At 42.9% G+C, this 17,090-nt stretch overlaps 1 protein-coding gene across 4 annotated transcripts in view; it reads left to right on the plus strand.

The window, feature by feature from the left end:
• Positions 1-17,090, plus strand: part of pim3 (Pim-3 proto-oncogene, serine/threonine kinase) — a 100,222-nt gene that overhangs the window by 26,911 nt on the left and 56,221 nt on the right. Inside the window, exon 1 of one of the 4 annotated variants that reach the window (XM_061806933.1) lies at positions 2,019-2,092. The exons of the other annotated variants lie outside the window; for them this stretch is intronic. The gene's annotated coding sequence lies outside the window, so the exon portion shown is untranslated. Of the gene's footprint in view, positions 1-2,018; positions 2,093-17,090 lie in introns of those variants that run through there. 4 annotated transcript variants of the gene reach the window in all.

Below are 17,090 nucleotides of genomic sequence, written 5' to 3' on the forward strand. Positions count from 1 at the left end.
ATTTTGGCAGCCGTCTGACATACTGGGATCGTGACAGACCAAATTTGTCTCGCAGTCCAAGCCCGGCATTACTTTCCGTGAATTTGTCAATAGAGATGTTAGCATGTGTGCGCTTCTGTCAGTCTTAAACTGTCACTGGATCTTTCTTCGCTTAGTTTGAGGATTCTGCACTCTGCACTTGCAGTCATTTTTCCAGGAAGTGGCCAATTTTCCATTCATAGACATTTTGACTTAATGATGATTTTTTTTTTTTTTTTTTTTTTAAATATATAGTTGGGACCTTTTCCAGGATCGAGCAAGCTCTCAATTGCAATGCTTCCCGAAAATACATAATTCAAAACTGGTGTTGTGACTTAGATGAAGATCAGATCACATTTCATGGCTAAATTATGTGGTTATTCCCAATAGTTGACATATTATAGATACATTTCTGGGAACTGTTTATTTTTTTTATTATTTCTGTGAGTCTGTACTATTCCCTACCATATATTTGCCACTTTTCTCAAATGCAGTGTGAGCATCCCATGAGATTGCAATGCACAGTCACTGGAGGTTACTATGACGTACTGGCCTGTATTAAGTACCATTATACTGTAAAATGAATTCATATTTGGCCGTTATGCGCTTCGAGCGGCATTCATGCAAAATTTCCGAGGGGAATTAAAATTTTCTAGCTCATAAAGCAGCACAGACCGGAGGTCACATAACTTAAATTCCCTGATCAAACGAGCATGATCACTTTTTTTTGGGGGGGGGGGCATCGACACGCAAGAGGCTGCTGGAAAAAAACAAAGCCGATTCCTTTTGGCTATCAGCAGGCTTTTTCTTGTTGTTGTTGTCAAATTAAAAATAACTGGCATACATAATGCTCAGTTGCCTTTTTTTGGGATGATCATGCGTTGTTGGCCCTTTCCATTCTGGCTCATTCAGCGCTCTAAATTTGCAAGCGGGACATTTAATAGGAAAAGATTTTCAGCCGTGATGTGGGCCATATTTAATTGTAAATAGCACTCTAAATGCCTTGAAATGCCTCACAGGATAATGAGTTTCAACGTTTTGGGAATTCAGCAATCACATGTCACCAAATCACATTTTCGTTTGGGTCATTTCGGGTGAGAGCATGACTTTTTATCCCACGAGGATGTCCAGTGTCTTGTCATAAGGGAATAGGATAACAGGAAGTGGTGAAAACAGATGAGAAAAATAGCTTGTAATCCATTACTTTGATCTTTTGTCACATTTTCTTGCTATGACTTTCTTTTTTTAGCGCAATAATAAATGTGGGGTTATAAAACAGAATGTTCAAGGGACCACGCAACCCAATGTGGGCATACAAGTGCAGGAAAAATGATTTGACACCACATTGGTCGCACCTCCTGTCTCTGATTGGTTGTTTTTCCACAGGCATGGTGACTTTTTATTTTCACTGTTTGTAATGGGAAACCTTTTAAAAGCCCTTTAAATGTGATTTGATATCATAGCCTGTGATCAGCCCAACGGAGCCACATTTAGATCATGTCTGGAGATTGCATTGATATACTGTGATATAATCCATTGCCTTTCTTTTCGCAAGAGCACGTTCAACGATTTTATACTTCTGATGCATCCAAAATATTTTAACTCACCAGACAAGAAACATTTAGACACACACACGAATTGCAAGTTTTTCATGTTGCCCGAAGGTCATGTGACATGTTCAGCATCCCATCAAATTGCTCAAATGTAATCTGCTGTGCTGCTCCCGGACCCATAGGAGCCATATTTGCATGATATCAAGGACTGTTATGACATATTGTGATGCACCCCTGTAGCATTTGCGATCCGAGCCCATTTTGGCAGAGTCCTCAAGCGCCCTACTGACCTAACCTCGCCAACCCTCAAATTTGACAGCTTTTTAAAAAACTGTATGGCTTGTTTAAACAAGATAAAAGTGTCTAATCATGCAGTACTTTGTCGAAATACAATATTTTACAACAAAATTCTTTCTTCCATCCAGTCCCTCCCAATTCCCCCCCCCCCCTCCCCGTCTTGGATCTACGCAGGCTGTCTGCAGAGAGCAAGGTGCTGCTTTCAAGTGACATACAGTCGTGGCGTGAGTACCTGTCTTATCCCAGGATAGATGGAAAATGTCTTAACGTTTTACACGCAATATCAACACACTATCAGTAACGTTCCTCCTTTTGTAGTCTGATATAATCGTAGGTCGAAGTTAGCTGACATTTTTTTCTAGGTAGGAAACATTTCAGGTGGTCAGAGACAGCACCACTCACCTATGTTTGGATTGCAATGAAAGAAGCGAACTGTTGGGTCACCTCTGATTCCCGTATCTCCCGTTCATTGCCCTTTCCTCCGAATTATGAATTATGTTATTTTCACGTTATATTGTGATTTCCCGACTTTCGCTGATATTTGCATCAAGGGAGCATGAGTCAGGGGGGGTCACAAGGGTTCAGTCCACCCACAAGACACACAGGCACGTGAACACTGTTATCCCTTTGACTGTATCACCTCGTAATGCCATCCCGTTTTTCCCCGAGTCTTGATTTCAACACTCGACAAATACACATAGTGTGAGCACACACGGCACTCTTAGAACATATTGTCCCAAAAAGGTGCCTACTGGCACTTACTGAAGTCACTATTTCCTTATGCGGTCGTCAGATGAGCCTTGCTTTGCAGTTGTGCAACTTGCATTGTTAAAAAGAAAAAACATGATAATTTAAAGAGAGGAGGAAAAAAATCAAAACTTTAATTTCAAGGAGAAAGTTTGAATGGTCTGAACACCGCGTGCATCACCTGTGCAGGCAGATACATTCACAGATTTATTTGAAGGGAAAAAAGTGAATGGAATGCGGCCCTGAAGTAAATCCGTCGCCTCCGTGTCATTAAATGAACCTGCGTTACAGAACGCTTGCGTGGAGGGATTCTTTTTTTATATTCGTCGTTTAGTCTTTCAAGTTTACACTCCGAGTTGGGGAATGTTTATAAAAGATTTGCAGCTCATTGACAGACGAGAAATTAGAGTTTAAAGCAGGTGGCGCGATACATAAACTTTGCCACTGGGTCGATTCATAATTATTGTGGCCGGAATTGATGATTTTGTCTTTGTAAAAAGGACTTTTGACCACCTGCACATGTGTCTCAACCAGCTGCACAGATGGGGAATTGGTTTAGCGCCAGTAACCGTTACTTATGCCATTGTCTTGTAATTGGGACCACCGGTTCTGAACATGAGCGCCTTCGCGGAGAGCAGCATTCGCTGTCAGATTGCACACGCGGGCATCGTAATGCTCTGCAGTAAAACCATTTTTGGGAGCCCGCCTCATTGTTAAGCTTATCGTTGAAAGTCAGTCAGGGATCAGCCTTATATTTCAAGTTTGCTTCATCATTTCGAGAGTTAATCAAAAGTTCAAATCAAAGGGAAGTTTATCATTTACAAACAAAAATAAACCACTTTTTTTTTGTCATAGCTGGTAAAACTGAGGTGGTCTCAATCCGATGAAGTTGTCAGAATCATGTTTAATTTAATCATCTTGTGTTGGATGCTATCTAAAAAAAATTCCATCGGATCAGTCATATTTCTTCTTTCAAATCAGAGTCTTGTGTGGACATTCAATTTACAGTAAATGGGTTTCTTGTTTGGAAATGAAAAAAATTGAGGAAAATCACTTGAAATTTGCACCTAAATGTCCCCCCCCATCTTTGTGCAAAAGTTCTTTAAAAAAAACAAAACAAAAAACAGTAGTTTGGGTGTTTCTTCCAATCCGAAGCATTCTCGCCATACTCGTTCTTCAACATAACTTCCAAGTTCTACCATAACTTTGAGTTCTCGATTTGACAATGAGAAACAACCCATTTCAATTCAGAGCATCGGTCTAGGCTTTTTTTTTTCCTCATGAGTGCGCCGGCTTGATGGGCGTACACTTCGGCGTGCCTCGCATACCTCTTGTCGTCACTCATTGACGTTCCGACGCGAGTCACGGCAGGAACGACTGGTGGAAAGTGCTAATGAGTCAGTGCAGGCGGTTCACGAGAGAAGGGATTGTTTACCTCTTCATCCGTGGGAACGAGATGTTCATATTTGTGCTGGAAAATGATACCTTTACATGCTAGGTTTAGGCAAATAAGATAAACCTGACTTTACGCTAACACTGTTGGTCTAAGATTATTCTCGCAGTGATGCTTGGCAGCCGTGTGTTAGCTTTACTGGAATACAGTTCTTGTGTAACTGTTGTGCTTTCCACTATTTTCTGGGGCGCTCTTTGCCAAGCAGGTAAACATGCCCGACGGGTGAGGTGAGGTCACGACCAGGAACTGATAAGAGGCTAAGCCTTTACCAGAACTTAAATAATGGACATTGCTATTTTTTTTCCTCTCTGTTTGTTTTCTTCTGTTAAAATACGCACTCATTCAAAGGCTATTTTTACATGATTCACGACTTGGAACAAACACGCTAGCTTTGAGGACCTTGACTGGATCATTAGTGCAGACGCACTCAAAGTCCCACTGGGTCGCTATGGTAACTGGAGCCAAAATAAAGCTGCTGAAGAGACAGCCTCGGTTGGCACCACACACACGCGACTCCCTCTGGTATTGGCACCTAGGAACAGACAAAATGAGCTCTATGTGAGAACACACAGTTGACCTTACAGTACAGACAGTGGACACATCCAAAAATACTCACTGGCTTGCTCTCACGTACTACTACCAAACGTTTGTAACAACCGTGCCGTAGGCTGTCCCTTAAAGGGACCCAGGGATGCGCTGCAGGTCGGGGTTTCGTCACCTGCGCCCTGACAAGATGGTGATGGCTGCTGATAACTGAAACTAAAACCTAAGATGAACTGAACCTGATCACACGTACCTCCTACACGTGAAAGTTTGTTTTGCAGTACGTCTGAAATGACCACTCCAAAAGGTTCCGTTTCCTGCACTACTGTATTATTGTTTTGATATTGCTTCAAACAGCCGGATACCGAACGGCGTCCGTTTTCATTCCGAGTTCAGCGACGGGGACTAAATTGCCGATTAATTAGTTATGAGCGATCTGGAATTTCTTTGTTTGTTCAACAGACACTTGTCGAAAGATAAGCAACAGGCCCCAGTGAGACATTTCATAGAAAGTAGACTACACATCTCACAGCATATGTATACAACGACTTAGTCATTGTATATTCCTTCATCGTCATGTAAACAGTACAGTCAGGGCGGTGAGACGTTTTTATTTATTTCAAGCACGCGTTCAAGAATGGGTCGACTTCGAATATAACTTGTCAAAATTGTCCACTCGCGCACACAGTGTCACTTCATAATAATAATAATAATAATAACCACCGTGGGAGTTGGCTATTAATAAATGTTATGTACTGCAAGCCGCACCAGCTGCTCTAGCGTGCTTTTAAAAATAAAGGCGTGTGACTTCAGTGTGTCATTGTTGGCAGATTAGCAGGAACACAACAAGGGTTGGATGTCACATGTGCCGAGCACCAGGAAGTGTCTCCAATACCCTTCCTCACATTGTTAACATCAGAGTTAATTGAAGTTTTCAAACCGCTTCGCATCAGTGTCTGTTTTCATGTTGACACCCGAAATTCCTGATCATGAGTTTCACCTCGTGTAGTCTCGCCCCACTGGTGCTGGCTTCCTCACCACGCTTTCCTCCAGGCACCTATACTTTGTTGACCTGTTACCTGGAAGTTGACATATTGGCACACTTTTGGCTAAGAGTTTTGAGTTTACTGAGTTACAACGATATGGCAGTATAGCAGACACTGTGATTTGACAGGCGCGTATGCGCCCGCGCACCATCGTACTCGCAAATCTGGACAGTTGAGCACAAAAATTCACGTGCGTGAAATTTGTTATGAGTAGAAATACAGATATTGAAAGACGTTGCTTATTTTGTGTAGTCTAGACCAATGTTCCCTCTAAGCTGCGTCACTGCGCAATTGTCGCACACCCTCAGCGCACATGAAAACCAATCCAGCGGAGTGAACCACAACCTAACTTTTTTTTTTTTTTTTTTCCTCCAAACACAGAAGCACATGGTCTTTAAAAACGAGCTGCTGCTCAGCCTACTTCTACTTCTTTGTTTACCTGATACTGCCACCCTCCGCTCTTAAAGGAGTACACTCATCATTACTAACAGAACACACACCCGGAACTTGATATCTGCGGGCATGACTGGTGGACCACACCCGTAACGTTATGTCCACGGGCATGACTACCACACCTGTACATTTTTCAATTGTGAGTGACTGGTATAGGAATTTTTTTTCATTTATTCATCTAATAACAATACAAAAACCTAAAATTTGTATCAAAATACCAGGCATGAGGATTTCGGCAAGTATGGTAACCGATCTTTCGGTTCCGTTGATTTTTGTCCTGGGAAACGGTGGGAAATGATTTTTCGGTTCCCATTGATAATGCTCATGGGAACCGGTTTTTACATGTACTTCAGAATAAAGCCTTAGCAGGCATGAGCATTTTGTCTTTTACACTTAGCAACCGACATGTTTGACTAGCGTTTGAGTGACCCGGATATGAATAACTCGACCTTGCGCATGCGTAGCGCAGAAGCGGAAACCGGTGCTGTTTGTAAACCACACTGACAAAGCTGGGCGTTTTAATCATTAAAAGTAAAGGGGTTCATGTAGGTTCGTTTAATACGGATTGTTGTATTTCGTTGAGAACTTGTTTTACATTCCACACATGGGCGAATTTTATTAAAAGTAAGCCCTGAGATCTGGGAAACGGACTTTCGGTTCCGTGTTTTCTCAGGCTGGGTAACGACACGGTAACGGAACGATCGTTTTCGTGAAATGCTCATGCCTGAAATACAAAATAGTCATCATATTTATTGCCGGTCTGGAAGCGGCGAATAAACTCTTTTCAATGTTGATAGAAGATGGCCATTTGTTTCGCTTACAACCATAATAAACTAAAAAGGTTGAGCCAAAAGTCTCAACTTGGTTCCGTCACATTGTGTGTCATGCGTTGAATTCATAGTTATTCGCATGAGGCCAGCAATAGTAAGGGCGTTCAATGTCATCGTCACGCCCGCCAGTGACATTACAGTGGGTGAAACCTTTGCGTCGCACTGCATTTTCTGAGCGGCGAACGGCAACAAACCGATGCTTTTAGACACCCATGTGAGCACATGCTAAAGTGTAGAACAAGTAGCAAGTCTGTCGAGAAAAGCCCCCCCCCAGAGAACTCTCACTCGCATCTTGGGAGTCTTGTGCCTGATCTTTGTATTCTGACAAACGCAACACACACACACACACGATGGTTTCAAGGCAAAAATGCACCGCTATCCATGACTAGAACACAAGTACAGCTATGAATATTCATACGTGTATTCCAGAAATGGTAGAAGAAACATTCCCGGCATGCGAGTACGTGTGTGTTTGTGTGTGTCTACCACCAATTCGACCTTGAAATGATTCGACTCGCACGTTCACGTGTCTGCGGCGCCTATAAAATGAATCCACACCTTTCTCTTTCGCAAACTCAAAAACACTCACACACGTGTTGGGTAACTTTAGGATTCCCGTAACAATCAGCTTCCTATCCCACCTCCGACAATAAACAAGCATATGACAAGACACAACTGGACTTCGTACCTACCCGGGTGTACAAATGTTGACGTGTGAATATTTCCTTCCACGTCTCTTCTCGACAACAACAACACTTAATCCCGCCGCTGACTCACGCAACTTTCAGTTTACGTCGGCATTCCTGACTTCGGGAGCCATCGATTCAGCCGCCTTCCGCGCATTCCGAGCAAGTTAAAGCTGGTGGCTCGCGTGCCCTTTGGTCAATTCCAACATCTTTTATCAGTTATCGGTAGTCAATGGACACTGTTGAACTGAAGTCGTTTACTCTTTAGTTATGCGAAATCTCAATGCGCGGTGCAAATTGATCTTGAAATAGCCTTGCTTGGTTTCGACTGTTTTGCTCAACTGGATGAACAGCATGTAGTTTGTGGCATTTGTTGTTGTGCAATGTCCAGGAACTAATCTGTCGTAATTCTTGTTGAATAAATCTAATCATTTATTGTGTAACTATTAAAAGTAACACCCAATCAATATTTATTTATTTTTTTCAATTGTGATCCCGGTTGTGATATATATATATATATATATATATATATATATATATATAAATTTTTTTTTTTTTTTTGCTTGGCGCAAGTTATTGCAATCACCATTAGCGATATTTGTCAGCTTGTAATGACAGTGCAGAACTGTAACTGCCGGTGTTTGAGCGATGCACAGGGGTCAAGTGGGGTATTGATAAATGTTTGAAAGTGGGCCAATGCGCTCTCAAGCACAACGGTATGCCATCAAGCATCCCTCCTAGCAAGGGAGGAGGCTGCCGGCCGGCTGTGGCCTGCTGGGAAGGACAGCGAGCGGGGTCAATTTCTCTCTAATGGCCTCTCATGCAGTGGCGCTAATGATGAGAGATGATGTGCCGAGGCAAAGTAAGACAAACACCAGGGAGGAATTTGCTGATAAACAGCAGCCAGGGCTGAAAAATAGCGATTAATTCTCTTCAAAGAACCTTAACATGACTTGTTCCCGTCTACCGCTGCCACAAATTCACCGCACGCCTCAACATAATAGTGTGGTATCGCTTCCTGTCGCTGCCCTTCTGTCTTGACAAATTTTTGACTGGGCGGTTCTGTTCAAGGCATCCAGAGCATTTTGTCAAATGCTGGCTTTTGAAAAGCTTGAATGACTGCACCGGCAGGTATTCTGTGTTATAGCGCAACATCCTAATGAGAGGCTTCTGTGATGCAACTGTGGAGTTTTACCAACGTTTTATCAAAGCCGAGAATTGAACCCGGGACCTCTCAACCGTGAGGGAGATGTGCTCCTCACAGTCCCAGAAGGCTGTTCACATTGATCTGCAGTATTGTCCAAAATTCTCAGGCCACTATTACATTTGTTTCAGGAAAGCAAATTGAATTTTATTTACATGAAATACAGAATGTGATATGTATAGGTGCAACAAAGTTATTCTTGCATTGAAATTTTTGTCAGAAGCATTTAAGGTGAAAGACAACCTGTTGCATAACAATGAACTCTCTCGCACAGCAACCCAATTACAGTTTTAAAGGACAGTATGTCTACTTTTGTTTACTGTTTAACTTTCATTTGAAAAAAAATAAGGAACCGAGTAGTTGGTAGTTAGTGTGGAAAAAGAGCAGAGCGGGGTGCCAGGTCAAATAGGTAACTGGTACACTGGAATACAGTCAAACAATGCCAACTGTCATCTTTGCTTTGCTTCATTGATCGGTCAGCGGTTATGTGTCACTCACAGCTGAGCCTTTTTTGGCACCGATAAGGGGTTGAGTTAGGGAAGGGGAGTGCAGTGTATGTGTGTGCGAGGATTGGTTGTGAACCACTTGAAGGCTTTTTGTCAGTCCTCCACATACAGTTTGCCGAACCAGGAATTGCCTTTTGTGATGTTTTTAGTGTAAACACATTGCTCGAAAACCTTACACACAGGCGTCAGCAGCCTGTAGGCTAAATAGAGGAAGCGTGTGACCAGAAGGTCACCTGTTCAGAAACACAAAGCAAGTCGGGGAAAAAAAATACAGCTATTATAAATTTACCCCATTAATCAACTATTTGAGTATCCGCAAGCTTCTCGAAAGTCTTGTTGGGTGTTCATATAAATTGACGTCTTTTTCATTAATTGTTTTCAATCCAAGCTGCCTCCTACCTGAGCTGCCACCTTATCGTGGTGGAGGGATTTCTGGGGCAAACAGGTTCTTTGTGAGGGACCAGGTAAAGCACAGCTATGAACAACCTATGGTCAAGATAATATTTAGACTTGTTTTCCTTTCCCCGGGTGTGGGTCACTGGAGCCTGGGGGTTGGCGGCAAATACCTGGTGGCTGCTCACAACCTGAAAATGTTCCGGTGGACTCACTAACTGTGCAAGACACCAAGGGTGTAGAGACGGCTGGGTTCCGGCTAAAGTTGGGGAGCTTGGTGTTCTGATCGTTGACTACAGAAGGTAGTTCTAGGTAGGAATCCGAGGTGACACTGGAGTTTAATGAGGTCAGACATGCTGAGCAGGTTTGGGCATACTTACCCAGCGCAATGCCTCTCCGTTAAGATTCACGCCTGTGGACACAAGTGTAGCCTCCCTCTGCCTTCAGTTCGGGGGGATTGATTCTGGCTGTTTATACATACAGTATTAGCCAGACTTTTGGAGCTCTTAGAGGCGATACTCGTGAGGACTCCCTCATTCTGCTGAGGGAGTTCATCACTCATACTGTATGTGCAATGACAGTGGGTTGTGGAAGTGTGTGATTGTAAGGCTCCTCCACCCAGAATCTAAGGGTAGTCTATTTTTGAACATGGTGCCACACATGGATTTGTCCGGAACAACCACCATATTAAAAATAATAATTGGCCCATACTGGCACTTGACACCAAGGACACCCGTGGCTCCAATATGATGATCAATTTTGTCTGTGGTCATCTCCACATCTTGGACACTGGTGAAGAGTGGGGTGAGCTTCCAACTGTTGGCTATGCAATGGGGGACGATGATGGTCCGACCTTGCAGGCTCAAATGCATTGGAAAGGTCTTCTGAGGAAGTTCCTCATCAAAAGGAATTTTAACCCCTGTTTTTAAGAGTAAATGGGAATCCTGTGGGTCCTTCAGAAGTATCAGGTGTTGCATCCTCTGATCCAGGCTGTTCGTTCCCTGTAAGACCGTCAACAAAACTCTGTCCGCTTTGTCACCAGTGATCAGATTCCAGTGAGGACTGGACTCCGCAAGACTCCACGTTGTCACAGATTCTTTTCACAAACAATAAAGTGCTCTACTTTGGTGACGACAGGACTGCATTTCAGATTTTTTTTTTCCCCCAGATAATGTGGTTCTATTGGCTTCATCAAGCTACCACCTCAACCTTTGCTGCTGCGATTGTAAGACGAGCATGAGGCGGTTGGAAGGAAAATCAGCAGCTTCAAATCTGAGGTGGTGGTCCTCAGTAGTTAAAGAGTGGCCTGCTCGCTCCAGGATGGATAGGAAATCCTGCCACAAGTGGAGGAGTTCAAGATCTTGGGGTCATTTCCCCAGGTAAGGAAGGAATTGAGTCAAATATGAAGAAGGCAGATTGGTTGCCGTGTGTGCAGTGAGGCGGACCCGGTGTCCCTCTGTCGTGAAGAATAACTAGGAAAGCTTCATTCCCACGCTCACCTATGATCTCGTGACATGTGGGTCTGTTTTACTCTAAACTGCCATTATCATGCTGCAAAACTGTTTTGTATTGTTTTCTTTTAAAAATCCTTGTAGTACAAAGGGTGCTAAATGATGCTTCAATAGTACATCCATACGCCTGATACATTTAAACATTCAAAGATTAAATACAAACTTGAACAATGAGACGTGATGACCTGACCGCTCTTTCTGGTCCAAAGGTCTCCTCCCTCATCACCGCGTGTTCCCCCCCCCCCCCCCCCCCCAGTCTCTAGTACCTTCATCGGGTTTTAACACGTGCACAAGAACCAAATGACTTCTGCTCCATTTTTTGAAACAAACTTTCACCCACTTGTTGCACAAATGAGCGTATCCAAAAACAATGAACCCGCCCCCCCCAGAAATTCATGCAAAATGGCATGGAAATCACACTAGCATCTTTTTGCATTGGGGAAACAGCTCAACTGTTCCCCTGCAGCCACTGTGAATGGATTAGACGTAGCAAAGAGGATGTTTAGTAACAGTCAAATACCAGCTATTTTTTATGGTCACTTCAAATATTTTGAACAAGATGAATCTTTATTGTCATGACATTTAGGCATGACATTTGCCGTACTTTGCCCATCCCTGATCTAAATTTATAATGGCATGTTCCTCTGTGTGCCTTTTACACGTGTCTTTAATCAAATTTAAATAATTATAAATCTAGGCATCCTAAAGTGGAATCTAAGATTAAAATCAACATTCGCTCAATATTGATAATTATAAACCTTTGTAAATTGGATTTATTGTGTCTGCTGAGGCTGTAGCCAGGTCAATGCAAATCCTTAATTGACTTCCCGGAGTAACAAGAGCCTCACAATGGCCGCCCCACCTAATCTTTGAAAAAAAACCCAACTTTTATTTATTGGATGAATGATAAAACTGAAGAATCTTATTTGGAATGCTCTGTCAAATGCAAAACATGCCTCAGTGGCTCAGTCATCCCAGTGTGCGTGTCTCCTTCTGGACAACTGGACGGTGAGACCTTTACAAAGGTCAATGGCTGGCGTGGGGTGGCTAAAGATAACACATACACACTCGCACAGTCATGTATCTCAGGGGAGCGATTGAATTGCTGAGTCACCACGAGAGCAAAGGTAAGACAGCGGCAAAATGGTCACTAAAGCCTCAACATTGCGTCTTTTTTTCTTCACTTTGCACAAACACACCAGGTGTAAGGGGGTCACTGTTAACTCCAATGGGGGTCAAGCCACTCACTGATCTGTCGGGGCCGTGACACGCTCCGAGTAAACTCGGTTGCAATTCAATTCACCATCCGAGATGGTACAGATAGATCTCGACACTGAGTCGTGTTTGACTCACAAATAATTTCATCCATCCATCCATCCATTTGCTTAGACGCTTATCCTCACAAGGGTCACGGGGAGTGATGGAGCCTATCCCAGCTCTCAACAGGCAAGAGGCGGGGTACATCCTGAACCGGTTGTCAGCCAATTGCAGGGCACATAGAACAGACAATCCCACCGAGGGGCAATTTAGAGTGTCCAATTAATGTCGCATGTTTTTGGGATGTGGGAGAAAACCGGAGTGGCCAAAGAAAACCCACGAAGGCACGGGGTGAACATGCAAACTCCACACAGGCGGGTCCGGGATTGAACCCGGGACCTCAGAACGGTGAGGCCAACGCTTACCACTGTGCCGCCCCAAGTAATTTCAAATTTCCCAAATTAAACCCACAATCTCGTTTATGTTAGGGTAATTAAAGATTCAGAATTGTCCATAGGTGTGAATGTGAAATGTTGTGTAATTGTGCCCTGCAGTTGGCTGGTTACCAGTCTAGGTTCTACCTCATCCCCTGTGCGGAGTTTGCATGTTCTACCCATTTTTGCGTGGGTTCTGTCCTGATACTCTGACTTCCACCTCTTGGGTCATTGAGGACTCTTAAGTTGTCTGATATGTAAATTTATTCAAGCAATCTTTCTAATTTTTTTTTTAGGTTGACATGCCACTAAGTAGGGATAATCTGGGTGAGGATTGATTTTGCAGTTTTGTGGCATTAAGCTACATTAAGCTTTTTCACTAACGTGAGCATATAGAAGAGTCCCCAAAAGTCCTCACTGAAATCAATCTCATTGGATCTCAGCTTGAACCCGACTTGAACTCGGATTTGTCTCCAGGCGTCTCCAGGAGCAATCACTGTGATTTCCCTGCAACTTTAGGAGACTCGAGTCGGTGTCAGGTTGACAACTAGTGTCCAGGTCAGTGAGACTCAACCCCTCGTGAGAAAGCAGTAGGTGACTGAGGGAAGGAAAAAAAACCTTGTCCAGTTGGGTTCAGATAAAGAGTGATAGAGGAGAGGGTCTGCAGCTGAGATACTTAATAGTAATGTTGGTGAGTCACAATATTAATGACGAGCATTTGAGAAAATGGATCATAGAGGCCTTACTGGACTGAGAGTACCCCAAACTTCTGGTTGATGACAGTCTACTCTCATGGACTTGTGTGTTTAGCCACTGTTTTATCCCGCCACGTCGCACATCACGTGACCCTGAACTTAATGAACAAGGGATGACTGTTGTCATGTTGTAGTGATGACGAGCTGATTTCACATGAATTCACGAGCGATTTGCTTGGGACAAACCGCAAGGACCATGCCCTGGATTCCCTGTGGTGCAGAAGAGAACACGTAGTTCATGTTGACTTTACCAAGGATCCAAATTTGAACAGAACATCATGTGGACATGACTTTGGGTCCTCTATCCCCTGGCTCAGTTGACTCTGCAGTTAGACAACCAAATACTGTATCAAATTTCAGAGGCTTGACTGGTCTTTAGTACCAATTCCAACACAGTGATGCACGAGATAGGGTGTCTCGCCTGGTAGTTGGACATATACCGTATTTTCTGGACTATACGTTGTTCCAGAGTACAGGTTGCACAAGCTGTAAAATCCATTAGCAGGAAGAAAAAAGAAAAATGGAACAGATTAATACCTGTAAACAAGTTCACATCAGGAGGTAAGAGTGCAATCAGATCACAGTAGCCTTTTGGGTAGGGTTTGCTATGTATACAGTGTTGCTCACCTGTGAATGCAGTGCAGTGACATTTGCATTGTTAAGGTGCTTACCAGAGGTGTGTATGGGACTTAACTGGCTGCTTTGCCGGGCAATGCCTAATCCCACCCGCCCGCACACACCTCAACGTCGCCCCTGCGCACGTGCATTAGCGGGTGCGTGCACTCGCCTGTGCATGGCTGAATTCACATGATAGCAGTCGCGCTAATGCGGGCTCCGGCGCGCGCACATTCCAGCCATAGTTTGCATTTTCCGCAGTGCATTATGAAAGAATGCTGTTGTTTTTATTTTGGAGCCGGAAGCATGTGACCGGGATCAAAGTGAGTTACTGAGTCACTGGCTAAAAGTGTGTTCAGTGATGAATGAAAAGTCACAATGCTTCCTTGAAACAGTCGTCCTGTTACTTTTTCTGCCCTGAAGCGTCATCTGTGGCTCAAAGATTGGAAAAATAAAGAAATAATAAGCGGTTGTTTACAATCTACTAAACCCTTGTGTGGTCGGACTAAGCGTACTATTGTACTGTACCCTTTTCAAAATCCCTGATTTGTGAGGGAAGAAAGAGCAATGGTTATTTTTTATCTGCAACTGGATCCAGTATCTTTACTAAACTGTCTCATGGTAATCAGTTGTGTTGTCAATTGTGACGTGTAAATTTTGACTAAAATCCCCTTTGCTCAACAGGCAAAATGTGACACAAATAACAATACGACACAGACACGATAAAACCACTAACACAAGATAGAAGTTCAAAGACTGAGTAGTTGAGCTAAATGCCGAATAGTCATCAACGTTGAACGAATGTTCCCAAACAGGGAAATGTTCTTCCCAGTGCATATTCCAAGTGAACGAATGCTCCAGAAATGTCCAAAGGCGGAAGGAGTACGTGTATTTGTCCCAAGCGGCGGTGCAGTGGTAAAAACCCCCGTTGATGGTCTTCCTTGTCCTTATATAGGCACTCCTTGGAACATTGCAGAATTCCGCATCACAAAAGATCTGCATCATAATAACTCAAACGTGTGAAAGGAAAATAAAGAGAATAAAGAATAAAAATACACATAATTCCGATAACGCAGCAATCAACCTACAAGGGTTAAAATTATACATAGGGGAATAAAAGTCTTAAAAATAAGTAAATTACGAATAGATTACTTAATATTGGGAACATTAGCCGCCAGTATTACTAAAAATAATTTGACATGGAGATGCCTTAAAACAAGTAAACGTATACTAAAAATAATTTGACATGGAGATGCCTTAAAACAAGTAAACGTAGCTACGAAAAAAAATAATCGTTATAGTTATAAGAACCTTATTCAGATTTCGAAGTGAAAAGATGTTGGAATCAAGTAAAATACAGGATACAAAAACTGCCCAGTAAAGAGAAGTTAAGTTTTGCATTTATTTGAAATATATGATCTTGGTTAGTTGAATTGATCAAATGTACTGTACCTCTCTTATGTTTGGTCTTTAGTGGTTGTCGCAAGCCACCACCATTTCCATCTTACTGGCTCACCCCAATGCCAAACTACACTACACCGGTTTGCTCACGGCGTCTGCTAACTAGCTACAAATTGCTCGCCCGACCTATTACATAGCTACACTTAATTTTGACCAATGCTAAGTCTACCCTTGGCCAAAACAAAACTATTCCTTCATATCGTCTATACCTCTTCAGCCAGCATTGTACAAGCCACCTTTATGATGCACATAGATGCTGCAGAGCTTAGTCATCACTATAAATAGATGCTTGACAGAGTTGCAGTGCCATGAATGGCGTGGAAGGCCAGAGCGTAAGAGTATACAACAGCTGAAAAAAGTAATACGTCACCGTTTTTGTCACTAAATATAATACCAAGGTGCTATTGGCATGAAATTTTAACCAAATGTCTGGAACAACCCAAGTGATCCATGCATACAAAGAGTAGAACAAATAAGATCAGAATTTAAGTTGTGTGTAATAATGCAAAATGGCACAGGGATCAAGTATAGAACACGTGAAAAAAAGGATGTGTAAAAAAAGCATGGAAAGCTTAGACAAGACCTAAAATTGAGCAAAAACTAAACACGCAATCCAGCTCCCTGTCAGAGCAAATGATTGTCACCGGTCCGGATTGACGCCCTACAAAAAGGTCTCATTACCAATGTGTGAATCAATCACATTTCATGATGGGGAAGGGCAGAGCGGTCTCATGACCATCGCAAACCGATTGTTGCAAAACATAACAATAGCATCGGTTGCAGGTGCTAATAGGGATCGCGAAAAAACGCTTACTTTTATAACCGGTTTTAACCGAACAGCTGTAGCAAAAAAACGATTAACCGGTTTTAAAACCAGTACCAATGTGGTGTTTACATAATTCACCCGCGGGACCTCGAGTTGGGGTGCGGGGTTCCGCACGGACTGTTTTTGTTGTTGCTCTTCCGGAGTGACGAGTTCACAGAGTCCCCCCCCCCGTTATGCGAGTAGTGTTTTGATGTCTGTCTGCCAATAAAACAAGTTTTGGTCCGCCTCCGACTCCTTTTCTCTACACCATTGATCGTTAATTTACTCCGCGGTAATGGGGTAGTTTATATACAATCTTGACAAACAAGCTTGTTGAATGTGGCTTTCAACAACGCACTCGTGTAAGTTACATTTTTTTTTCTTTTTTTTGTAAAAAGTGGAAATGATATTGAAAAAAATAGTGCAATGTGGAATACCGGAACCGGAAGAAATGATTGGAAATTTTAACCGATTTCGAAAGTCCGATTACGGTTTCGGTTTTAAACGAGCGAAAACCGGTTAT

This window comes from Syngnathoides biaculeatus, chromosome 20 (assembly GCF_019802595.1).
Source record: "Syngnathoides biaculeatus isolate LvHL_M chromosome 20, ASM1980259v1, whole genome shotgun sequence".
In the NCBI taxonomy this organism is placed as follows: Eukaryota; Metazoa; Chordata; class Actinopteri; order Syngnathiformes; family Syngnathidae; genus Syngnathoides; species Syngnathoides biaculeatus.